This window comes from Globicephala melas, chromosome 12 (assembly GCF_963455315.2).
Source record: "Globicephala melas chromosome 12, mGloMel1.2, whole genome shotgun sequence".
NCBI lineage: Eukaryota > Metazoa > Chordata > Mammalia > Artiodactyla > Delphinidae > Globicephala > Globicephala melas.
This window is the reverse complement of record NC_083325.1, coordinates 8,233,065-8,259,471: the sequence shown is the minus strand read 5'-3', so window position 1 is coordinate 8,259,471 and position 26,407 is coordinate 8,233,065. Positions and strand designations below refer to the sequence as shown.

The 26,407-nt window shown below is 50.6% G+C and overlaps 1 protein-coding gene across 4 annotated transcripts in view; it reads right to left on the bottom strand.

Annotated features, from left to right (window-relative positions):
* Positions 1 to 26,407, bottom strand: part of CRACDL (CRACD like) — a 122,034-nt gene that overhangs the window by 80,918 nt on the left and 14,709 nt on the right. The window contains exon 1 of one of the 4 annotated variants that reach the window (XM_060309583.2): positions 23,751 to 23,836. The exons of the other annotated variants lie outside the window; for them this stretch is intronic. The gene's annotated coding sequence lies outside the window, so the exon portion shown is untranslated. Of the gene's footprint in view, positions 1 to 23,750; positions 23,837 to 26,407 lie in introns of those variants that run through there. 4 annotated transcript variants of the gene reach the window in all.

The following is a 26,407-nucleotide window of genomic DNA, read 5'->3' as shown; positions in this document are numbered from 1 at the left end:
CTGTATCCTCACGTCCACCTGAATTCACCTGAACTCCCAGGGACTACACAGCAGAGTCACCTGGGCACCATCCCCAGAGGTTCTGGTGTAATCAGCCGGAACGGGCCTGGGTATCAGGCAGTGTTAAAGCCCCCCAGGTGACTCCAAAGTGCAGCTGGGTTAAGCAGCAATGGGCTTGCTCCTTTTATGGGGTCCAAACCACGCCCAGCTATTCCCACGCCCCCCCTCCACTCCCCTAATTGTGTCAACACCACCTCGTCCTCCCAGGGGAGCTGGAAACACTGCAGAGGTAGAAGCAGCAGCACCTGGTGAGCAGAGGACGAGGTGGGAGCCCACGGCCAGGACTGGCAGGGCTGACATCATGCTGCAGGACCACTCACTGGACAGCAGAGGGCATGGCCAGCCCACTGGCGAGAAACCTTTCCCCTGGACCTGAGAAGCTGCACGAGGCAGAGGGTCTGTTAAAGCATTTCCACTTTCTACAGCCTTCTTCCCTTCTTCTGGATCATCGGCTGCCACTGTTTCTTGTACACCAAGCAATCCCTGTTTTTGTTGTTATAGAGTGTTGGGTTTTTTTGCTTTATCTGGAAGACCCCTTTGACTAACTTCTTCTTTTTTCCCCATATGGGATGTAAAGGTGTATTTCTGAGCCCCTCCAGGCACAAAAATACCTCTATCGGTCCTCACGCTTGACTAATAGTTTAGCAGGGAGTAGCATTCTACATTGGAGATCATCTCCACCAAACCTGGCAGATACAACTGCACTGGTGCTGACGAGAAGTCTGCTGCCAGTTTGATTTCTGTTCTTTTTGGCAACCTGCTTTTTCTTTCCAGAAGTTTAGCAATATTTTTCTTACCCTTAGAATTCTGAAGTTTGGCTAGAATATATTTCCCCCAGGCCTCTCCTTCGGATGAGAAGCTGGGTAAGTGGGACAGGCTGGCAGCCTGGGACTCTCACAACTGCCGAAAATAAGAAAGCTTTACCCTGGGTGCAAAGCGTGGGAGGTCTTTCACTCCTGGAGAGCGTCATCTCTCCTCTTTTATTCTCCTCCATGTCCGTTCTGAGGTCTCAGGTCACCTCAGGCTGTGCAATGATTCTCGGTCAGAGCCCAGCACCACCGCCAGGAGCCTGTCCGGGCAGACTGCCCACCTGCTTCAGAGAATGCTCTTGGTTTTATCCTGGAGGCAAGATCTGCTCTGGGCTACTCTGATCTGCAGTAAGCGTCAGTGGGGGCTCCCGGGGTGGGGGGCGGGGGGCATTCGTTCCACATAAGTTCTCATTCTTCGTGTTTAACCATGTGGAAACTGGGGCTTCCCCGGGGCTCTGTGAAAAACTCACTCACGTGTCCCTCCAGGGTCTTGGGCTGCTTTGGCCTCTACTCTGCTTTCCTGTCAACGCATTCCATTTTTACCTTCTAGGCATTCCTCTGCATTTCTGGTCTGCTGAGGGTATTGTGACTTCCTTCTTTTCGCCTCATTGTCTCTCATTTCACTGGGACCCGGGAAAGGAGGAAAGCGGATGTGTGCCTCACCTACCAGCCCAAACTCTCAGGATAGTAACTCTATTAAATCAAAGTTCCGGAGAGAATCACGGTGATCACCTCATGCAAACCCCTCATTAGAGAGACGAGGAAACAGACCCAGAAAAGCCAGTAACCTGTCCATGTGCCACATCTGCTGGTCAGTGGGAAGCCAGGACAAACCAAAGGCCGGGCCACACAGGCAGTGCCCGTAAGCCGAGACCATGAGACTTCCCCATTGCTGGAGGTTTGCTTTAATCAGGAAATCAGACAAGGCTTCACAAAAGAACAGGTAGGTGCCCTTGGACCTGGCAGGGCTGTGAACCAGCAGAGCCCGTCAGCGCTCTGGGGCCCTCATGGCTGTCTGGATGGCTGTGGGATGCAGGGCAAACTGTCCCCGAGGGTCCCAAAGACCAGGCTGGCTGGACTTGAAAGATGGCCGAGTCAGCCCTGGGCACAAGGCACAGCCCTCCCCTGCCTAGCTGGGGGCAGGGGGTGGGGGACCACAGGGTCACCCAGCCCACATCCCTCCAGCCCCCTGGGTCTAGGGCCTGAGCACGTGAGCAGGACACAGGCGCTCCCAGCTACAGCTGGACGTGCCCACAGCCTTCAGACCCATCTTAGGGTCCAATCAGCAACACCTGTGCCCAGACGTGGACTCAAGACACCGTGTTTTCCAAGTGGAAAGCCATCATTTTTTATTATTATTATTAATTTTAATTGGAGTATAGTTACTTTACAATGCTGTGCTAGCTTCTGCTGTACAGTGAAGTGAATCAGCTATACGTATACATATATCCCCTCTTTTTTGGATGTCCTTCCCATTTAGGTCATCTCCTTCCCATTTAGGGGACTGAGTGGAGTTCCCTGTCCTATACAGCAGGTTCTGGTCCCTGGAACCAGAGTGGGGTTGGAAAGAGGAGGAGGGAGAAGACACCCCCCCCACCTCTGGAAACAGTCTGCCTGTAGGACCATGCTGCAGGGGAGGGACAGCTCGGGAGAGGCCGAATGGGGACGTGTTTCAAAGTTAAATAGGGCAGAGAAGGGACAACACCAGCACATCACGTGAGGGTCATGTGGAGGAGAGTGATGATGGGCAGAGTGGCCACACAACGCAGCAGTAGGTGAGATTTCCCCTGAAATGTGACAAAACCCTCGGGGCTACCCGACGTCACCCATGGAGGGAGTGGGGTGGGCCCTAGTGGCTCAGCTTTGGTGAGTGGGCTGTACAGTGTGAGAAGGGAGAAAATCCATATGACGTGAAGAAGCAGCAGATTTGTGACGTAACGCAGGAGTGCTGCGTAGCTTCTCCAACAGCCTCCACTGCTCCAGCTCCCATCCTCTCCCTCAGCGGCATTTGGAGTCCATGTTACATGGTTTAACACAATTACTATTCACGTATTTAAAAGGTTATTATTTCCCTGACCAGACTGTAGGCAAATCAGAAGGCAGGGACGGGCACCTTGAGGCCATTACATTCCTGCTGGTCGCTGGCTCTGGGATTTTACAGATGACTCTGTCCCTTCCTCATAACATCTTCTCTCAGCACTTTCTAACTCGAGGCACTGTGCTCGGTGCCCAGGACACAACAGTGACAACACAGGGAGGACGCTGTCTGCAGAGATCTGGGGGCAATGATGATACAGTGTGTCAGGTGCCAGGACAGAAGAACAGGCAACTCTTGGGCCAGGAGGGAGGGAGGCTCAGCCCAGAAGAAAGTGGCATGTAGGTAGAGGATGGACAGGTGGACGGAAAACTTGCCGGACAAATACTGTGTGTGGTCAGGGGTTGGGGGCACGGTTCCAAGTACAGGGAGTAGCATTCTGCAAGGGCACGGTAAGACATTGAGCGTCGGATTGGGGGTGGGTACGAAGACTAAGCTAGAGAAACAGGCAGAGGAAAACCAGATGGTTCAAGGATAGACATGAAGCCATGTCAAAGTGTTTGGACTCTATTAGCTCTTTGGCTAAAAGGTGGAGCTGCGGAGGTGGCACGGGGTGGAGAGGAAATGGGCCCATTTGAGAGCTATTTAGGAGACAGAATTTCAAGACACGGTGCCTCAAGAAGGGCTGGGGAGAGAGAACGAGGATGGAACCTGGGTTCAGATTCAGGCAAGTGAGTGGACAGTGGAGTCCATTCCTGAGGCAGGAGACTCGGCTTTGAGAGAGAAGTGAATATCATTGCAGTTCCGGACACGTGTCCAGAGGAGAAACCACTTCAAGGGAATAAATTAACAGCTGAAAAGGAATCGCTGTTCTAAGTTTATCAATTTCATGGAAACACTTATAATCATACAAACATTCATATAAATACACAAAAGGAAATCTTGAGAGTGGCCAAAAAAAAAAAAAAAAAATCACCCAAACCTGCATCCTACATATATTCTAAGGGGCAAGTCTGGAGCAGAGGTGCAAACTCCATGACCTTTTATACAACAAAGAAAACCAGATCGTCACCTTGGGTGCGTCCTGACAACCGTCAGCCAAAGGACACTTGCGACATGAGAGTGAGCCTGGGTTGGGGATCTCTCTAAACCTCTCAGCACAGATGTTGTTACTTCAGGAGAGGAGGGGACCCGAACCTGTCCTCAGGGACTGGACAACTCAGGCACTCCTCACCCTTCAGGAATTATTCTATTTTTAAATTCTCACCCAGTAAATCTGACTTGTTTTCGGTGCACAGTCCCATGAGTTGTGACACATGCCTAGATTCACGTAGCCACCCACTGCCAGGACACAGAACTGTTCCATTGCCCCCCAAACCCTCCCCAGCGCCTCTCCGTTATCCTCCCCTCCCCCTCCCCCAGCTCCTGGCAACCACTGATCTGTTCCCTGCCACTGTGGTCCTGTCTTTTCGAGAATGTCACAAAAATGGAATGGCACAGTATGTAACATTTTGAGACTGGCTTCTTTCGCTAAGCATGATGATTTTGAGATTCATCCAAGCTGCTGCGTGTACCCATAGTTTGTTCCTTTTAGCCTTCTGGTATTAAACACAAAGCACTGACAGCATTGCAAACATTTATTTGCTTTGCTCCTTTTATCACCTACGTGGATACTTTTCTCTTACACGGATGCCAAAGAAATCATCTTTGTCACAGGGGCCCTGGTAGCAGCAAACCAAATTCATCATATGGGGTACGCAGTCAATCAGTGCCTCTTGTTGAAATAGATGAGAAAACACTACAGCCCTGAAGGTTCCGTTTGGTATAACTCTGCGGGGGGAGTCACGTTTAACTCCTAAAGTAGGGATGCTCCATGTAACCCAATGAAAAAAAGAAAAATTGACCTATAATTCTTCAAAAGCCTAACTTGGGGGCTTCCCTGGTGGCGCAGTGGTTGAAAGTCCGCCTGCCGATGCAGGGGACACGGGTTCGTGCCCCGGTCTGGGAAGATCCCACGTGCCGCGGAGCGGCTGGGCCCGTGAGCCATGGCCACTGAGTCTGTGCATCCGGAGCCTGTGCTCCGCAACGGGAGAGGCCACAACAGTGAGAGGCCCACGTACTGCAAAAAAAAAAAAAAAGCCTAACTTGGGAGATACAGTTAAGCCTCACCTATTGCTTTTCCTTACCATTCTCATAAAAATAAGAGAGGAGGGGTGCAGAGCAATCCTGTGCTCAGCTTGCCACAGACTTTTGAGCTACAAGGCAACTCAGGACGGCACGCTAACTTTGTGCCACCCTTGTGCCAGCAAACATCAGTGGACTCCGGCATGTATGTGCTCAGCGCAGCACTGGGAACAGAGGTGGAGAACACCCTGCCCTCGAGGGGAGAGAGGAGTTCCAGATGATCACCAAACTGTGGAGCCCACTGTGAGGGTTCCTTCAGCCAGCTTTCTTCCCTCACTGAAGCTTGCTGAGGTTCCATTAAAATCACAGCCCCCCCCCCAAGCTTTCATCATCAATGGGGTGGGTCAGGGGGCCCCAAAGCCTGCTGAGCAGCTGGGGAGGCTGACGTGAAATTTACTGTTTGTCACCTACAAGCCCGGAACAGTGAATCCACGTGTAACTGATCAATAGTTGATTGCCTGAGGGTTTAGATCCAGATACAAAGACTATGGGATCAGCTGAAGGAAAACTCTCCGCTGGTCATTGGCTGGAATGTGGAGTTTTACTGCTGGTTGTTGGAGTTTTACTGCTTTTTTCTCCACACCAAAAAGAAACAACAGTCAACAGTCAGTGCTCATTTAAAGGGCCATGAGCAAGTCAACGTGGTAGGCAACATGCGGGTCTGAGGGAGATCAGAGTCCTCACTTCCCTAAGGTCAGGGGCAGAGAGGACATGCCCACAGTACAAGCATCAGAGCACGGCGTCACCTGATGAGTGCCGACGTGGGACCAGGTGACAAACGTCACCACGTTTAGGAAAGGGGGGTCCAGAATGGCCAGCCAGCCGTCCCGGCTCTCGGTCAGGCAGGGCACACCTTGAGCCCTCTTACCCCGCCAGAGCGGGTGCACTCTGGGGCTAGGGCAACACAGCACGGAGCCTTCAAGGATGCGTGGACGGAGGGCTCGTAGCCTGTCACGGCGGACCGAAAAGGCCAAGGGCAACGGAAACACCGCCACTGTGCTCAGGTAACACGGGGGCAGCCCAGGCCCATTCCCACGAGACCACCTGTTTTTTTCTTAAGTAGAAGGATGCATCAGTTTCTGCCAGAAAGGGTGTGTTTTTCCAAAAAGAGGAAGACAGAGGCTGAAATCCAGAGAGGAGGCACGATGAACAGGCTCCTCTGTGGTGACTACAAAGGCCCCAGTCAATTCACGACTGCCAGGCCTCCACAAGGCCAAGATGCTGGAAGCACCGCTCTGACCCCCCCCAAGCTCAGCGGGAGGGGCCTTGTGGGCAGGAGAGGTGGCAGCCCCTGAACATGACAGTCACCTGCTGCCACGGGAGCCAGCCCACTCCACCCAGATCCCAGTCCTAGCAAAAGGCCACCTGGCCACTCTTCCCCACACAGCCTGATGGTCCAGTGGCAAGAAGTGGCCGAGGGTCCATCACTGGCCACCGGGCAACACAGAGGGATGAGACAAAGTCACGTAACCTCAAGCCATTAATCCTTTCTTTCACATTGAAAAATATTTCATAAGCAACAAGGATTTACTACATAGCCCAGGGAATTACACGCAATCTATTGTAATAACCCATCACGGAATACAATCTGCAAAATGCTGGATCACTCTGCCGAATGCTCTACTCCTGAAACTGACACGATATTGTAAATAACTTCACTTCAACTTAAAAAAATCTTCAAATATGTAATCAGCACCTAAAAATGACAAAAATCTACAGGACAAGAGTCCTCACATAACCTTGGTAGTTTCGCGAGCGAGTCGGACAGACATGGTAAGTTACACGAGTCCACACGAGAAGGAAATCACATCCCTAAGGCAGAACGTGGGCAGGTGCCAAATGGACGGTCCAGTGGCTGCCAACACTCTGGGTTTGGAGGCCCGGGGAGGATGCTGTGATGCGGGGACCGCAGCCAAGCTCTGCAGGGCAGGGAGGGAGGGGACGTCCAGGTGAAGGGACAGGGCGGGTGGCCTTGCAGGAGGGGATGCCCCTGAGCGCAGGCAAGGCATCAGCAGACAGACTGGCCCCAACGGACTGGAGGGAAAAACGTGGCTAAGGAGGAAATGAGGGGAAAAAGGCTGAAAGGCTGGTGCTGCCTGATAATGGAGGGCCTGAGGGTGAGACCCCCGGATGTGTGTTTGGGAAATCTTGGCCCAATGGGAGTGAGGGGGAGGGACTAGAGGCTCCACGTGTGGGTGCCCTGGTGGCCCCTGCGGCCAGAACCAGGTTACTAAACCTGCCCAGCAATGATTCCCCCAGTGGCCCCCCACCCGCTCCCAGCTTTCCAAAGGGGGCTGAGGAGCAGGAGAGAAAAAATGGCAGAGGTGAGGGCTTCCCTGGTGGCGCAGTGGTTGAGAGTCCGCCTGCCGATGCAGGGGACGCAGGTTCGTGCCCTGGTCCGGGAAGATCCCACATGCCGCGGAGCGGCTGGGCCCGTGAGCCATGGCCGCTGAGCCTGCGTGTCCCGAGCCTGTGCTCCGCAACAGGAGAGGCCGCAACAGTGAGAGGCCCACGTACCGCAAAAAAAAAAAAAAAAGGCATTGGTGGGGCTCAGGGACTGTCAACTGCGCAGGTGTACAGGGCGGGGAAGGTGGGCTGTTTCATAAAGCAGAGGAGGGCAGGCCTCCCAAGAGGACCACGCAGAGCCGTCCCATCCTGATCTGCGTCCCAAAATGATGTGAGGGCACAAGGCCAGTCAGGGGGAGATCTGAGCCTCTTCCTGAAGCCTCATGGGGCAGAGCAAACCAGCCACAGGGAATGACCAGAGACGGCCTGGGTTCAGGGCCGGTGGTGGCTGCCCACACAGCACCTCCTCATCTGAGAAGGATCAGGTCCTCCACCTCCACCTTCAGTGATGGTGGCAGTCAGAGGATGAATTAAGTTCCACCAAAAGGAAGACTGAGCACCCCCCGCTTCCTTAGCACAGGAAGTGATTCAACAAGTAAAGGGGGTAGGGACTTCCCTGGTGTGTCCAGTGGGTAAGACTCCACGCTCCCAATGCAGGGGGCCCAGGTTCGATCCCTGGTCAGGGAACTAGATCCCATGTGCATTAACTAAGAAGTCCGCATGCTGCAACTCCAAAAAAAAAAAAAAAAAGATCCCGCATGATGCAACTAAGACCCGGTGCGGCCTAAATAAATAAATAAAAATTAAAAAAAATAATAAAGAGGTAAAGGGCAGGGGGAAGGGTGTTCAAAGCAAGGGGCTCTGCTACTTAGAGCAAGGTGACCTAGGGCAAGTCCTGTGACCCCTCGTGGTCTCTCTTCACTCCCTCATCTGTGAAATGGGACCATACCTCTTTGCAGGGCTGCTGAGAACTAAATGAAGCTAGGCTGGCACAGGACCTGGCCAGGGAAAGGCTAATAAACAGTGACCGTTTGGGGCCTCATGAGGTCCCGGAGCCTCTGCTGCAGCGGGAATGTCGCCAGCACCATGCAAAAGGATTTCCAGTTTGGGTTCCCGCAAGCGACAGGAAGCACCCTTCCCACCAAAGGTCTGCTCATCCCCAGCGCTCGGGGAGCCCTGATCCTATACATACGGCACAGAGGGCACGGGTGAAAGCACCATCCCAGGGCTCCCTCTCTCCTGAGCCCAGAGCCCTGGGGGCACAGCAGACATCCCAGGGGGACCAGCACAGGTGGCCTGGGGGTCCTGACATAGCGGCGCAGGGGGCCACAGGCCGATGTCGCCTCCACTGAGCATCTCACCCGGGATGCTCATCTGTGTGATGGGACCACACATCAGACCACAGGGCCCCCAATCTGCAAGGAATCCTTCTGTCTCTACTTCAAGTCCTGAATCACAGAAGAGACAGCCTAGCGGTGGGCTCCCTTAGGAAGCCAAGTGAGCGCCCTTCCCTCTGTGCCCCTGGCCCTCGTGGAGACTGGCAGAGCCAGCACCCTGAATCCACCCTGAGTCCAGGTGGCCTGGAGCAGAGGCGCTCACGCCTGCCTCACCCACCCCAGGCCCTGCAGACCCAGTGTCAGGACAAAGGAGCAGTTAGTGCTGCGGCCAAGGGCACCTGGCCACCATCGGGCAGCTGAGGGACCAGCTTTCCTGAACCCGCCAAATGCCCACCTTGGGCCACACCATGTTCAGAATTCCCTGATTATAAATCCCTTTTGTTTACCCCCCTATTTTTTAAAAATCCCATCTAGGAAAAAAATAAAGGAGTCCTCGGGCTTCACTGTGTCAAACAATTCCACCTGCGGGAAGAGGCCACAGCTCACAGGCACACAGACAAGAGATAAGTTTAAACCACTGCGAACACTTAAATCAAGGGACAGGTTTTTTTTTTTCTAAAGCAACGATATACCATGATGAAAAACATTTGCATTCTCATTAACTCCGAATGCTGAGAATGAACTAAGGCTTCTTAACATGCCTCACCCTGTAATTGTTCTGCAAGTGGATCTTAGCAGTAAGTTTTATTTCTGATAGGTCACTGAGTTAGGAAAAAAAACCATTCTTCCGGCATTATCCCTAGGCGCACACACACAGGCGTGCGGTCCTGAGATTAGAAATGCTGCTGCAACCATCAGTCCTGCTCTCCCGGCCCTCTGTCCAGGGGGGCGCTGCCTTGTCTGATCTCTGGCGCCCGGAACGACATCTGCAAAACAGAGTCCCCGGAGCCACCCTCATCCCACTGCCAACGATACCCTGAGCTCCCGGTAGCTTCGCGGTGGAGCCAAAGCCTCAAACCCAGTGAGGACGCGTAAAACGATCCCCGAGAGAGAGAGTTACACAAAGTGAGGGGCCACCGAGAAGGCAGGTACCAAATGCAGAAGAGGATGAACTGACGTACCCACTCCTTCACACGCACCCGCCGGAGATCGTTTTAGCCCTGTCCTCACTTAGGTCCCCCCTCATTCATGCTTTTCTTGAGAACAGTCCACGGGAAGCCACCCCCTGCGTGATTACAGTATTACAGTCGCCATACACTGCTCTCTGTCCCGCTCACTCCCCGTGGAGATTTGTTCAACACACGAGGCCTCTTGGCAGGAGCCTTCCCGGAGAGCATTTTTTTTTTATTATTACTAGTTCCCCGACCAGGGATGGAACCTGTGCCCCCTGCAGCGGAAGCACGGAGTCTTAACCGCCGGACCACCAGGGAAGTCCCCCGGATAGCACCTGACTTGGAGCTCTAGCCCAAGACCTGGGTCCTTGCCCCAGACGTGCCACCTACCATGGGAATAACCTTGGGAAACCCACAAGATCGTTTTCTGCCTGCCTCTTCATCTGGGAAGGTGGAGAAGGCATTTTTCTGGTCCATTTTGAGGATACAGTGGGATACGGCACATGGATGCCCAGTCTTTCATCTGCTGTGTTTACTGACACAAATTTCAATCAGAGCAGAAAAAGGCCACTTTTATTTCTCCCCACTGCCCCTCTCCCACAGCTCAAGGTGGCATATGTGACAAGAGTGGGGCCCCAGTGGACTTGCTCACATCCACAGGCCCCTCCAGGCCTCTCCTCTTTGCAGCTGAAGCCAACCCACATTCCAGAGCCCTCGGGAGGGTCTGTGGGACCCTCACTCCACCCCAGGATCAGCAGGGCCCTTCCTGTGCCTTTTTACACAATGAAAACATCTGAGGCCTGACTGATGTCGGGCTGGCCCTGGTCTCTCTTCCCACAGATCCTGCCTCCAAAAGACCTCGAAAATCTGGAGAATTCTTTTCCTCCACCTGCTGCCTCACATGCACAGAACCGAAATAGCAGAACACGTATCCTCGTGAAGATCAGACCCCAGGGGCAGCCTCGTCCACAAATGACCACGCGACAACTCTTGTTAGAGGGCCTGATTCCCATCATGGGACACAGTGGTAAGGAACGTGGGATTGAAATCCAGACTCCTGGCTTCAGTCTGTCTGCACGGCCGTAGGCAGGTAAATGAATCTATCTCCCCATGCTATCCACTATATCACCGGGCCCTGTGTCATCCGGTGTGGCAATGCCCAGGAAAGCACCCTGCAAATGAGGGGTTGCCATGCAAACAAGAGGTGCCCTACCGATGCACCCTGTCCTGCTTCAGGACTCCGCACGACATCACAATTTTGAATGGAAATGTTGCTTTCACAGTAAAATTACACAGGTTCTCAAATAAGATCAAGGTGAACTCAGGGGCCTACCGTACCAACCACTGTCATTTCAGTATGGCGGCCCCCCAGGCCTTGTCCTTGTCAGCACTACATTTTGTTCTCAATCATTCACAAAACAAATATTTACTGACTGCCGCTAAGTTCCAGGCACTGTGGTAGGCGTTGCAGATTCAGCCGTGAACAACCACAAAAGACTGCGTCCTTGTTCTCGTGTTCTAAGGGGGAGAGAGACAATAAACAAACAGGTATCCAATATGCCGGTGGAGGTGAGGGCTTTAAAACCCAAAGTGCAGTAAAGGAAGTGCTATTTTATATCAGGTGATGAGAAGGCCTTCTCCGAGGAGCTGACAGTTGAGCGGAGACCTGAAGGAAGTGAGGGGGTGAGCCATGGGGATGTGGAGGGGAAGAGTCTGCAGGCACCGGGGCGGGGGGGGGGGAGCAAACTCAAAGCAGAGGGATCAAGGGGAGATCAAGAGATCAGAGCCATGCCGGGTGCTGGGTGGGGAGTAGGGGACACAGCAAGGAGGGCCTTGTAGCACATGGACAAGACTTTGAATTTTATTCTGAGGGAAGTAAAAAGCCATCGGCAGGTTCCAAGCAGAGGGCTGGCACAATATGACATACATCTAAGTTTCATTTTCCAATTAATCTTGCTAGTATACACAAATATTAATTTTTGCACCTTCACCATGTATCCTATGACTTTGCTAAATTCACGTATTAGTTCTAGTAGCATTTGCATAGATTACTGAGAATTACGCCTTCTGCAAACAAAGATAATTTCACTTCTTCCTTTCCATCCAACCTTCTCGCCTTTTATTATCATTTCACTTCTTCCTTTCCATCCAACCTTCTCGCCTTTTATTATCATTTCACTTCTTCCTTTCCATCCAACCTTCTCGCCTTTTATTATCATTTCACTTCTTCCTTTCCATCCAACCTTCTCGCCTTTTATTATCATTTCACTTCTTCCTTTCCATCCAACCTTCTCGCCTTTTATTATCATTTCACTTCTTCCTTTCCATCCAACCTTCTCGCCTTTTATTATCATTTCACTTCTTCCTTTCCATCCAACCTTCTCGCCTTTTATTATCATTTCACTTCTTCCTTTCCATCCAACCTTCTCGCCTTTTATTTCTTCTTGCTGCCCTTTTGCACTGACTGGACTTCCAGGGCTGGGCTGCACAGTGTTGTAAGCAGGCTCCCTTGGCTTCTTCCTGATCAAGGGGCAAACATTCCATGCTTCACAGTTTAAAATGACTTTAGCTGTGGGTTTCTGGAAGCTGTCCTTTAAGAGACTGTGGAATTTTCCTTTTATTCTGAGTTTGCTGAGAGTTTTTAATGATAAATAGGCTGTGAGACTTGTCAAAAGCTTTTTTTTCTGCATCTAATAAACAGGTAATATTTCTTTTTTATTCAGTTAATGTGGTGAATTACACTCGAGTTTCACATGTTAAACCAACCTTGCGTTCCTGGGATAAACCCCATTTGGTCACGAGGTGTTATTCTTTTTAAATATTGCTGTATTCAACGTGCTAGTATTTTGTTATATTTTGTGTCCCTATGCTCATGAGAAATACTGATCTATAACTTCTTTTCCTTTTTCTAAATCATGGTTATGCTGGTCTCATAAATTTGGGAAGTCTTTCCTCTTTCCTCTTCCTCTACGAAAGAATTTGTATAAGACTAGTGCTACCTCGTCCTTAAGTGTTTTCTAAAATTCACCACTGTAGCCATTTGGCCTGGAGTTTTCTTTGCGGGCAAGTTTTAAATTACAAATTTTATTCTTTTAAAAACTAAAATTCAGGGCTATTCAGATTGTCACTTTCTTCTTGTGTTAATTTTGATAATTTGGGTCTTCCAAGGAATTTATGTCCATTTCATCTAATTTTTTTCTGAACTTATTGACATAAAGTAGTTCTTAATACTCCATTACTAACCTCTTAATGTCTGTAAGATGTATAGTAATAGGCCCTCTTTCATTCCTGATATTGGCAATTTGGTTCCCTCTTGTTTTTCTTGAATATTCTTCTTAGGAGTTTATCAATTTCACTCATCTTTTATAGAACCAACTTTTGTTTTTACTGGTTTTTCTCTATTCCTTGTCTGTATTCTTTCATTTACCCTCCTCTTCTTTTTTGTGATACTTTTTACTGTTACATGTCTTAGAAACTCCTCAGTAAAACTGCTATTATTTTTGCTTTAAGCCATCAATTGTCTTTTTTTTTAACATCTTTATTGGAGTATAATTGCTTTACAATGTTGTGTTAGTTTCTGCCGTATAACAAAGTGAATCAGCAATACATATACATATATCCCCATATCCCCTTCCTCTTGCGTCTCCCTCCCACCCTCCCTATCCCACCCCTCTAGGTGGTCACAAGGCACTGAGCTGATCTCCCTGTACTATGCAGCTGCTTCCCACTAGCTATCTGTTTTACATTTGGTAGTGTATATATGTCCATGCCACTCTCTCACTTCGTCCCAGCTTACCCTTCCCCCTCTCCATGTCCTCAAGTCCATTCTCTACGTCTGTGTCTTTATTCCTGTCCTGCCCCTAGGTTCTGCAGAACCATTTTTTTTCTTAGATTCCATATATATGTATTAGCATACGGTATTTGTTTTTCTCTTTCTGACTTACTTCACTCTATATGACAGACTCTAGGCCCATCCACCTCATTACAAATAACTCAATTTCATTTCTTTTTTTTTTTTTTTTTTGCGGTATGCAGGCCTCTCACTGTTGTGGCCTCTCCCGTTGCGGAGCACAGGCTCCGGACGCGCAGGCTCAGCGGCCATGGCTCACGGGCCCAGCCGCCCCGCGGCATGTGGGGTCTTCCTGGACCGGGGCACAAACCCGTGTCCCTTGCATCGGCAGGCGGACTCTCAACCACTGCGCCACCAGGGAAGCCCAATTTCATTTCTTGTTATGGCTGAGTAATATTCCACTGTATATATGTGCCATATCTTCTTTATCCTTTCATCTGTTGATGGACGCTTAGGTTGCTTCCATGTCCTGGCTATTGTAAATTAAGCTTCAGTGAACACTGTGGTACATGACTCTTTTTGAATTATGGTTTTCTCAGGGTATATGCCCAGTAGTGGGATTGCTGGGTCATATGGTAGTTCTATTTGTAGTTTTTTAAGGAACCTCCATACTGTTCTCCATAGTGGCTGTATCAATTTACATTCCCACCAACAGTGCAAGACGGTTCCCTTTTCTCCACACCCACTCCAGCATTTATTGTTTATAGATTTTTTGATGATGGCCATTCTGAAGGGTGTGTGGTGATACCTCATTGTAGTTTTGATTTGCATTTCTCTAATAATTAGATGTTGAGCATCCTTTCATGTGTTTGTTGGCAATCTGTATATTTTCTTTGGAGAAATGTCTATTTAGGTCTTCTGCCCATTTTTGGATTGGGTTGTTTGTTTTTTTGATATTGAGCTCCATGAGCTGCTTGTAAATTTTGGAGATTAATCCTTTGTCAGTTGCTTCATTGGCAAATATTTTCTCCCATTCTGAGCATTGTCTTTTCGTCTTGTTTATGGTTTCCTTTGCTATGCAAAAGCTTTGAAGTTTCATTAGGTCCCATTTGTTTATTTTTGTTTTTATTTCCATTTGTCTAGGAGGTGGGTCAAAAAGGATCTTTCTGTGATTTATGTCATAGAGTAAACCATCAATTGTCTTTTAAAGAAATTTTAAACTGGGAAAACAAATTCTTTTATATTTACCACATAGTTCCCATTTCTGGCACTTTTCATTCCTTTATATGCATCTATATTCCATCTGGTGGCATTTCCTTCCAGGCTGAAGACTTTCCTTTAATGACTCCTGCACTGTAAGTCTGCAGGGAACAATTTCTCTCAACTCTTGTCAATCTGAAAATGTCTTTGTTTCATATTTATTTTTGAAAGATAATTTTTTTTCCAGAACTTTAAAGATGGCATTCCACGTCTTCTAGTTTGCATTGCTTTTGGTAAGAAGTCAACTATATCCTTGTTTGTGTCACCCTATATGTAACACAGTTGACCCCTGAACAACGTGGGGGTTCATCTGTGTATAACTTAGAGTCAGCCTTCCATAGCCATGGCTCCTCTGTATCCACGGATTCAACCAGCCACGGGCCACGTACGTAGTAGTTACTATTTAAAAATATCAGTGTATAAATGGACACACACAGTTCAAGTTCACATTGTTTAAGGGTCAACTGTGTATCTCTTTTCTTCCGGCTGCTTTTCATCTTTTGTTTTCAGCAATCTAATTCCGGTGAGCCTAGGTGTGGTTTTCTCTGGGTTTACCCTGCTTGGGTTACTTGAAATTCTAACATCTGTATGTTGAGATTTTTTTCATCAAATTTGAGGAAATTTCCTCAAATGCTTTTCTGGCCCAATCTTTCTCCTTCTAGAACTCCAATTACACAGACGTTAGACTACTCGATATTATCTCTCACATGACATTGAGGCTCTGGTCATTTTTTTTCAATTTTTTTTTTTACTCTGTGCTTCAGCTTGAATGGTTTCTATTGACCTTCACGTTCATTGATACTTTCTTCTATAGTGCCCAAACTGCTGTTGAATCATCTAGTGAATTTTTCATTTCAGATACTGTATTTTTCAGTTGTAGAATTTCTGTTTGATTGTTTCTTAAATTTCCATTTCTCTACTGAAATTCCCATCTGCGTGCTCATTATGTTTCTATGGGGGTGTATCTAGTGACCTTTTTCTCTTTGTTCCTGGTCACACTGTTTACGTGTATAGTGATGTTTTTATTGCATGCTGGACATTGTAGATAACACTTCGTTTAAATAGTGTTGAGTTTGATTCTGGCAGACAGTTAGTTGACTGGCATATCATCCTGATCCTGATGAGGCTTGTTTTTAGGTCTTGTTATTGTGGGTTTAGCGTGGTCCTTACTCCAGATTAAAGAAACCCTATTCCTAAGGTGTGGCCTTTCTGTGGCCTCAGTTGTTCAGTAAGAGCTCCTCACTCTGGCAGGTTAGAGCTCTGTCTCTCAGCACTGTGTGACCTCCAGAATCTTTGTTCTAGCTCACTACTTGCTCCTTAGTAGTTGTTCTTTTCTGAGCCTCAAGGAGCCCTGTCCTGTGTAAACACAACTTAGTATTATGCAAGACTAGGCGACCACTTTGAAGATTTCAGAAGCTTCGTCTCCAGTACACTGTGCCCCACAAATTCCGGATGCCTCAGCACCCCCAAATTCTGACCTCTGTTTCCTCTGCCCATCTCTCTGTTGGTCTCTGCTCCCCTGTGTCTTGGTTTTTTGTTTTGTTTTTTTGCGGTACACAGGCCTCTCACTGCTGTGGCCTCTCCCATTATGGAGCACAGGCTCCGGACACGCAGGCTCAGCGGCCATGGCTCACGGGCGCAGCCGCTCTGCGGCATGTGGGATCTTCCCAGACCGGGGCACGAACCCGTGTCCCCTGCATCGGCAGGCGGACTCTCAACCACTGCACCACCAGGGAAGCCCTGTGTGTTGGTTTTGAAGGCACTCCCCCACAGAAAGCCAGGATGGATGTGGAACGTGCCTCACACGCTTCCATTTGGATCACAGACCACTGAACATTGTTCCATTCCTGAAAACAGTTGCTTCATATATTTTGCCCTGTATCAAAATTGTTGGAAAAAGAGGAAATCCAGCAATTACGATCCCACTGTGGCTGGGGTTGGAAGTCTGATTATATTCTGACTCTGGCTGCTGTATGGAAGAAACTGCAAAATGAACTACCTACCCTAAGACCACATAAAAAAAGACTGATGATGGAGCTTTTCTTGGAGCAGAAAACGCGGATGCTTTGACACCTGTTAAACACCTGTGCAAATCCGGCAAGGCATCACGAGTAAAATGTACTTTCAGATAAACCCATGGGAACATGAGGCCGGTTCTCATCTCTGACACCAAGTAGAGACCTGCGGTTTGGAAGGCTGGAATAAAAGGACCTCCTTCCATAGTTCTTCTGGTTGAGCTCAGCCACAGCCAGAGCAGGAGCTGGCAGTGCTCCTTTCCCATTCGCAGCTGTAACCAGTGGACTGACGGGCCATCTCATCTGGGAAACCAGCCACAAGGGCAGAGGAACCCAAGTGTGTGACCTGGGGAGCTCCGAGGTCGCCCTCAAGCATTGGGTCTCATTTAGACACTTCCAAATCTTCAGCTGTGGGGCAGCAAACGGGTCACACGCTGTTACTCTCGCAAATGCAGGACCAAGTCAACCCTCCAACAACAGTTATTTTCTTAGCAAATGCCCGCCCCTCGCTACAAATGGGGATCTGGATCAGGGGAAGCACCCAGCTATACGACGCCACGGTTTCTCCCACCCACAGCCTGTGGACGGCTTGTCACGCTAACAGCTTGCCAGGGAACAGGAAGATGTTATCAGCCCAAAGGAAAACCCGAACTCAAACTCACCCTATCGCTGTGAATGTCTACCAGGCAGATAACTACGTGAAAGAGCCTCCCCCTCCCTTCCCTGGGACAAGCTGCCATTTGCCCCGGACAACAGACCGAGGCTTGGGTGTCAGGCGGCTCACAGATGCAAGGACCTTCCCTCCAGCCCCTCCACACCCCGGCACCGCTTCAGGAGAGCAGCAACGTCCAGAATCCACTTGAGAGGCGGCCTGAACATCACAATTTCCATTGCAAGTCCATGTGTGCGGAAGTGAATGGCATTTACACCTCACCTGTCTTCTCTCAGCCTGGACTGAGTCTCTATTTGCAGAACCAGCCAGAAGAATCCTAAAGGTTCAGAGGTCTACACAGAGGAAGCTCACTGCCCAAAACTTCCCTAACCCTATCTTTAAAAGTATAACGCAGACGCTAATAGCAGGGGCTGTACAAAGACGTCCTCATTTTAAGCCTCACACAGTGAATCAGCATTTCAGAAACTCTGCTCCCTCAGAGACCCTGTGAGAACTCTCCGGCAAAGTTTCGTAAGAGAGTGGAGGAGGGCTGTCAGGCAATTTCTGTGTAAGGTTTCTGCGCACGCCACGAAATTCATATTTTCCAGAGCCCTAGACGGCGGTAGCAAATGCTTACATTTCCCGTACAATATTCCCATTAGGTTCCCTGGGCTTCTCAAGGGGGGCTTTCTTGTTCATGAGGTTATTTTCTTTATTTGGTTCAATTGTCTGCTGATTTACATGTAGCAGCTGTGTGATGTAAGAGCTACCGCTCATAAGAAGAGGTGGGCAGGTATGGAAGAATTCCTATTAAATGTCTGAGAAAGCAGTCATGATTCTTAGATACAGGATCCTACAGGAGGTTCGGAATGTTTCCATGCAATTTGGACCCAGGCAACTGTCATCAAACCACTGTTCAGGAAACCTGCGGATGCAAAGGAAATGAGCTGTCAGGCTGCGTGACACGAGCAAACAGCAGCCGTGCACGAGGAAGCCGCCTCCCTCCCGCATATTCCTGCTCTGACCTGCAAAGGCCCCCTGCAATCTGATGCCAGGCTGAGCCGGTTTCCCCCGGGGGAGCATGGACCTGGCACCGAACGCTCCACCTGCTAGGGCGCCCCCAGCCACCTGGCGAGCTGCTCGTTTCCCTGCTTCCCTTTTGGTCAGAGGAATCCTGTTCCCGAGCCACCTGCAAACCCACAGAGCCTGTCCCCAGGTCCAAAGCCCATCAGCGGGCATGACGAAGGGGCAGCGATATGGCTGAGGGACAACGACAGTAAAATGAACGGGTATCAGGGCTCTGGCGGCTTTCAAAAGGGGTAACTGAATCCTGAAGGAGAAAATGCCTGCATTCCGTGCAGGTTCTCAACCCGCCGGGCTTAATAAAACACCCTTCAGCAGTAAGCCCGTCTTGTCATCGTGTCCTTTCTCCCCAGCATCACACGGGGGGCAGGGGGGAATGCTGTTCCCTCCCCACCGGCCTGGCACCACCTCCCACTGCGGCTCCAGCCCCTCCTGCAGCTGCTCCACCTGCTGGAGCAGATTTCAGAGACCTCTTGCCAACAGGCTGCGGGTCAGGACCACCCTCAGGCAGGACACACCGCACACCTTTTGCGAACAGCGCAGGGCAGCATTTTCTCTGAGGATGCATTCTGAGTAGTTCTTTGCTTCCCAAACCACTGCTCCGAGGACACCCCAGAACCAGAGTCAGCTCTGGCTCACATGACAACCGTTCTCCCCAAACAAGGAGCAGCCTGGAAGCCACACGGGTCAGGGTTAAGGTGTGCTTCCCTCGCACACCCACCCACCGCCAGAGTGCGGGCTTAGAGGCCATCGGGCCTGGGCCCGTTTACAGGGGGACCCCGGCGGGGGTCTGTCCCCAGTGCACACGTTTGATTTTCTGCAAAGTGCAGCTGATGACTGCGCCTACGCTCGGGATCAACAGGAAGATTGAATCCGGTGAGACAGGTCAACTGCTCGGCTCGAGGGTGCATGCAATTACCTCTCGGACAAAAGGGGTGTTCAGGACTCAGGTTCCAGTGAGCTTGCTGGACACAAAGGACCAGAAAAATCTAAGAAACCGTTTATTTTTCAAGAAAGCTTGAGAAGTTGTCTTCAACCCCATATGGCTGCCAGGAAGTGGAGGATACGGCAGTGTACGTCTAACCCCTCGGGCCTGAGGCAGGCTGGGCTCACAGTAGCTGTGGTCGCACAGAGCAGCTATGGGACGAATATCACACCGATGTTGCTGGCCAGGCATTATAAACCTGGATTGGGATTAAAAAAAAAAAAATCTTCCCCAAATAATTTTTCCAACATTTAGCCTACTGCAAACTACTTCGCTCTTCTCGGCTACCGGTTCTGGAAAATACAGAAGTTGTCCAAACTCTGGAACTATTCGTGCTCCAAGACCCCCAGGTCGGGGCTTGCCGAGGGGGTTTTTACACCCAGAGCTCTGGGTGGGGCCGGGGCGGGGTAGGCGGGGCTTGTCCCAAGGCCAGGCACCTGGGCCGGGTGCCTATCTGAGAGGTGGGAGACCCACAGTGCCTGTGCTTCTGCTTCCTACACAGGCACGTCCCTAATGCTCAAAGGGGCATGTTAATTCTGGCCCTGCCCACCTCGCAGTTAATGGTGGGCCCAAATAAGACTGCTGGGTGCAAGCTGTGCCTTGAAAAAAAAAACAGACGGTTCTATAGACGGGGAGGTTCCTCCAGACTATGGGACACTTTGCACAGATGCCCCCCGCAGCCCCAGGTGCCGGCCCACAAGCACTGACTGAGGGTCCTGGGCCTCCGTGGGCAGAGCACAAGGTCAGGCACTGATGGACGAAGCTGACAGGATGCAGTCCCTGCTCTCAGACTCCCACAGATGACCATCCGCCCCCTTAGTGTGCGAGGTCCAGGTGTGTTCAACGTCATGAGGATGCCCAGATCGATGCCAGGGCCAGAAGGGGAGGCACCTGCAGGAACGGGAGCCGCCGAGCCTCTGCGGGACAGGGTGCCGGTGGCCCGCTGTGGCCTCCTGAATCCAAGCGCTGGGGCCCAAGGCAAGGCCGGCACTCCCAGGCAGAAATTACCTGCTGAGCCTCAAAGCTGGGCCACCCTGAAAACCTGTGCATGCTTTGTTTTCTTCCCCAAACCGTCAGTTCACATGATTAAACCCACAGAAACCCCAAGCACACCGATTGCTCTGCTCGCATGCGTCTCACATGGCAACAGGAAAACCGCAGAGGTGACAGTGGAGAAATGTTCTTTCGAGAACAATACTGACACACGTGTGCTTAACTGTTTTACTGTCCCAGCTGGCTGACTCATTCGGTGGTGACACACGTGCCAGGCCCCTCCCCGCCCCTTGTTTGGCCCTAACTGGCGACGGGAGTGTTTCCTCTGGTGACAGCCACCAGCGTCCTGGACGACACACCTGTGCCCGGCATTGGGGAGAGCGGGAAAGGGGCAAGGGAGACCACAGCGTTTTGCAATTGATTGAAATAGCCATGCTAACTGCTCATTCCTTCGAACAAAAAGGCAGTCTGCAAAGAGTAAAAGAACAACAAATGGAGGAGGGGGCCATGCTGTCAGGCGGTGGGCGGGGTGGGTACAACGTGGCCCAGGTATGCTGCAGGCAGGTAAAGGCTCTGGGCTGGAGGTCAACAGCGAGCATGGTGATGCCCACTCCTGTCTGCCACCTGCTCCTCAGGGGCGACCTGGCCGTGCCCGTCCGGCCCCCACTCTGTCTCAGGCGCTAGGCTCACACCAGCTGTGCTTGCACAGATCTGCTGCTCCGACCCACTGCTCGTCTGCAACGGGGCGTGTGCCAGGCATAGACAGGCTTGTCCCCGCTCCAGGCCCGTGATGGCTCCTGAGAGTGATGCCCCGCCCCCCCGCGGCGGCTGGGGGCCGCCTGCCTCCCGCCCCCGACTGGCACGGCCGCTCCCTCCCCTCGGCAGCCCTGCTGAAGCAACTGAGCTAATTCTGGGCTCCCTGCCACCCGCACAAGCCCACGCGCACATGTTCTGACTCATTTCTGAGGCGCCTAGAAGCAGGGGCCAGGAGACAGGCCACAAGGCGCCCACGAGCACCCCATCAGCTCAGGGCCAGGGGTCCTCGGCCTGGCGGGGAGGCCTCTCATCACTTCCACAAATCACACTGGTGGGGACGAGCCCCGATTCTGAACTCCACGGATGGATGTCTTGATACGTCCAGCCATATGCTCGTGGTACACAACCATGGAGTTAAAATCTGGAGTTAAAAATTAAACCTGTCTTACTGTTTACCATCGAGACCCGTTTGGAGTGTGGAAAATTCTCACACTATTGCCAACGTTCTCAAACCTTAAAGACGAGAGATCAGAAAAGAAGGGAGAATTTACATCTAAAAGCTCAGCTCAACCTAATTCCAAAACCATCTCCTGAACACCTATTTTGCGTTATTCTTCCACATCCCCAGGACCTCAGGCAGAGTCTCCACCATCAAGAAATCTCAGAGTCGGCTGTTTCCGCCCTACCTGTAGCGGGGGTACGACACAGCGCGGAGGGGAAGCAACACGGAACAGTTACTTCTGCGCAGGAGGCGAGGGAGGGGGAAGAGCGACCTGTGGGCAGCCCACGGGCAGTGAGGACACAGGCCTGCAGCCTCTGGGGAGGTTTGGGGAACAGGGAGTTTCAAGGCTGGAACCTGTGGGCAGTGAGGGGAGGGGCAGGTATCAGACATGCTTAGATGCAAGGAATGCTGGTCAGATGTGGGGGGCCCCTTAGTCACTAAGGACCACACCTCCCATCAGAGGGCAGGTCTGGGCATCCAGGAGTCACGGAGAGCACGCTCTGCAGCAGCAAAAACACAAACATCGTATAGTAACGCATGTATGTGGAAGCCAGAAAAATGGTACAGGTGAACCTAGTTCCAGGGCAGGAATAGAGACGTAGACATAGGGAATGGAAGTGCGGACACAGCGGGGGGAAGGGGAGGGTGGGATGAATTGGGAGATTAGATTTGACATGAATACACTACCATGTGTAAAATAGCTAGCTAGTGGGAACCTGCTGTATAGCACAGGAACTCCGCTCGGTGCTCTGTGATGACCTAGATGGGTGGGATGGGGGGGGCGGGGTGGGAGGGAGGTCCAAGAGAGAGGGAATATATATATATATATATATATATATATATATATATATACATAGAGCTGATTCACTTCATTGTACAGCAGAAACACAACATTGTAAAGCAATTATACGCCAATAAAATAAATAAATAAAAATAAATAAAATGAAATCTGTCTGACTCTTAGAAAAGAAAAGAAAAAAAGAAGGACCTTAACCAATGTATGTGGTCGGGCAAGTTACTTACACACTCTGAGCCTCACGAGAATCAGAATAAACATAACAAACCCTACTGCAGGGCTGTTTTCAGGATTAAATACGCTATGGGAGGAGGCAAGAACCAACAGGGGGCCCTGCAGTCCTGGAATTCTTCCAACGGATCTTCCACTTGGGAAGTCATTCTCCTCCTCCACCTCCTCCGGCACCGCACAGCAACCCCGCCAGTGCCAACAGCAGCCCGGACATTTACTCAAGGCGGCCTCGGAACCTCCACCTCAGGCAGGAAGCGTCCGAGAGCCAGGTTTCCAGCGGGACGGCGCCCCTCTCTGTGCTGGGCATCACACCCACGCGCACGTGGACGCCACCAGTGAAAACGCGCAGAAAAGGCGCACACAGGGAGGGGGGTCCCAAGAAACCAGCAGGGTCCTGCCCACCCCTGATGCTAAGGACGGGCAGCCCCACCGGCACACACCCCCAACCCCGGCCTGTCCCCAGGCGCTTCACGGACTCCAGCCCTGACGCAGCTCCTCCGCCACCGCTGCGGGACCACAGCAACTGAAAAGGTCCGGGGCCAAGCCCGCAGGCGCTTCCAGAAAACGGCGGGGCTGCTCCGGGCTCACCCCTCCCACGTCGGGTTACAGAGGCTGGGTGCCGTCTCCACCCCACGGTAGCTCTCCGATTACACGGGCCGGACGTGGTCCAGGCAGACCTGCTGTTGGTTACCGTCCGCTTCCAAAGAGATTTTTTTAAAAACAGGAGTCGCGGGGTGGAGGTGGAGCCCTGTCTTGACCCCTCCTCCGCCTCCCGCCTCCCGGGGATCGGGTTCCGGAGCTCACCAGTTCAGGGCCCTGGAACCACAGGCCCCTCATCAACTCTGCTCAAGCTGGAGGGTCCGCGGGGGAGGCGGGCTGCCCTGGGTGCACGCGCCCGGCAGTCAGCACTCCTGCGGGGGGCGGGGGGGACACAGCCACTTGCCCTTCCTCCTGGTTCCGTTCTTGACAGTCTCGTCCCTGTAATTTAGACCCCTGAGAGAGAAGCAAGGATGAATCTTAGCCCAAGGCTGCTCCCAGGGCCGGTCCGGCGCAGTGTCCGGCAGTCATCAGGTTTATTGAATTTGTTACAATACTGCTTCTGTTTTACATGTTGGTTTTTTGGCTGCAAGGCATGTGGGATCTTAGCTCCTCAACCAGGATCAAACCCACACCCCCTGCATTGGAAGGCGAAGTCTTAACCATTGGACTGCCAGGGAAGTCCCAGAGGTCAAGCTCTTTCGACACAGTTCTCTCCAACTCTATGACCGAGAGGAAGCACACAGGCAAATCTTCCTAATGTCTACTAACCAGCTCTCCGTCTCCTTGGAACCCAAATCAAAACACTGACCGAATACAGTGCAAGTGTTCAAAGGCGCGGCCGAGCCTTTTGTTTGGTGAATGACAGCAGGTGTCCCTTCTGGGCTCACCCAGGGCACTGGCCTGGAAAACTGCCCCAAACTTCCAGAGAGGGCCGGACGGCAGGAGCCCAAACTCCCACGACATCATCTAATGTTAGGATACACCTAGAAAAATGGGGATTCTAATTATAACAGTAATTCAATGGATTGTAAGAACACTGTGCTGTACCCATACGAGGGGATACTACTCAGCAATAACAAAGAATAAACCACTGACGCAACTACATGGATGAATCACAAAATAATTACAGGCTGAACGAGGCCAGACAAGAGAGGATCTACTGCGTGATTCCTTTTATATAAAATTCTTGGGAATGTAAATTGAGTAACAGTGACAGAGAGTGGACCAGTGAGAAGGGAGGGGGATGGAGGGAAGAGATTAGAAAGGGCATGAGGCATTTCTGGGGGTGATGGATATGTTCACTGTCTCGACTGTGGTATTGGTTTCACGGATACATAAATATGTCCAAACTTATCAAATTGTGCACTTTAAGTGTGTTCAGAAGATTATACGTCACTTACATCTCAATAAAGCTGTTTAAAAAAGTCATCGATGCTGATTATAAGAAAAAATACAGAAAAATATTAAATCTCCCATAATTTTATCAGAGCTGACCCAAAACAATGTTTTCTTTCAATCTTCTCCCTATACACACACACAAATAACATATAAACTTGTTTTGTTTTTGTTTTTTTTGGTTGGGGGGACGCGGGCCTCTCACTGTCGTGGCCTCTCCCATTGCGGAGCACAGGCTCCGGACATGCAGGCTCAGCGGCCATGGCTCACGGGCCCAGCCGCTCTGTGGCATGTGGGATCTTCCCGGACCGGGGCACGAACCCGTGTCCCCTGCATCGGCAGGCGGACTCTCAACCACTGCGCCACCAGGGAAGCCCTAAACTTGTTTTTATATAGACTACAATCCCTCTTTTAAAAGTTTTTATATTCTGATTTTTAAAAAATTGTATATACTGAGTTTTTGTTTAGTTTTGAACTCCACCCTTCAGGCACACTGAGAACAGGAGCGGGGGACAAGCAGCTCGGGGGCGGGGGGAGGGTGTGCAACCAGAAGGGGGTTCAGTCCCGGAAGCAAAGCCTCTGGAGGGGCCAGGTGGACCCCAGACCCCAGGGCAGAAAGCCGGTCCACTACTCTGAGAGCCTGCCCAGTGTCAGCACCCCTTCCTTTGGTTCAAACTTTCCTGTTCTCCAAATCACACCTAAATGACAGTGCCTTGCACCCAGTATCTGCTCTGAAAAAAGTGAAGACCGGCCTATTCTCCCAACACATCTCCCATCTTCACTTTGGCCCCCCAGCTCTTTCCCACGGGTCCCCGGCTCCCCCTCCAGCCCCGGCCCACCATCCCTCCCGCCTACTTCATTTAGCCCTAGATCACGAAGTGCCCTTGTGACTAAGCATCCTTCGGAAATGTTCCTAAGGGTTCAACCACACTTGGCGTATGAATGACTCACTCCCTATTATTGGGTGTTTAAATTGCTTCCAAGTTCTCATCTTTGTAACTTATGTTGTGATGAACATCCTTGCACAGAAATCTTTTCACTGCAGATTTAATTGTGTCCTTGGGAAAATTTCCTAGAAGTGGAATCCCCAGGATGAAGGGGTGAATTCTTTTAAGGGTTTTGGGACATACTGCCAAACTGCTTGACAGAAAGCTTGTATCTTCCACACGGCTCCACTTGCACCAAGTACCATCATTCACGAAAACAAACACAAACGATACACACCCCAAATTTTGCTAATTTGATGGCAAAAAATAGTATCTAATTTTAATATGCACCTATTTTATTACTTTACGACCGACTTTCTCAGGTTTACTGCCATTTATTTCTCCTTATGTGAATGAATTCACATCGTTCAGCCACTTTCCTATTGGCAAGTTCATTCACAAAAAGAGTTCTTCATATCAGTTATCAGAGTTGTTTATGTAAGAGTATTTTTCTATACGTGTTGCAGGAGTTTTTCTTTCTCAGTTTATCAACTGACTTTTTATTTTGTTTTGGGGTTTTTTCCTTTTAGCACACTAAAG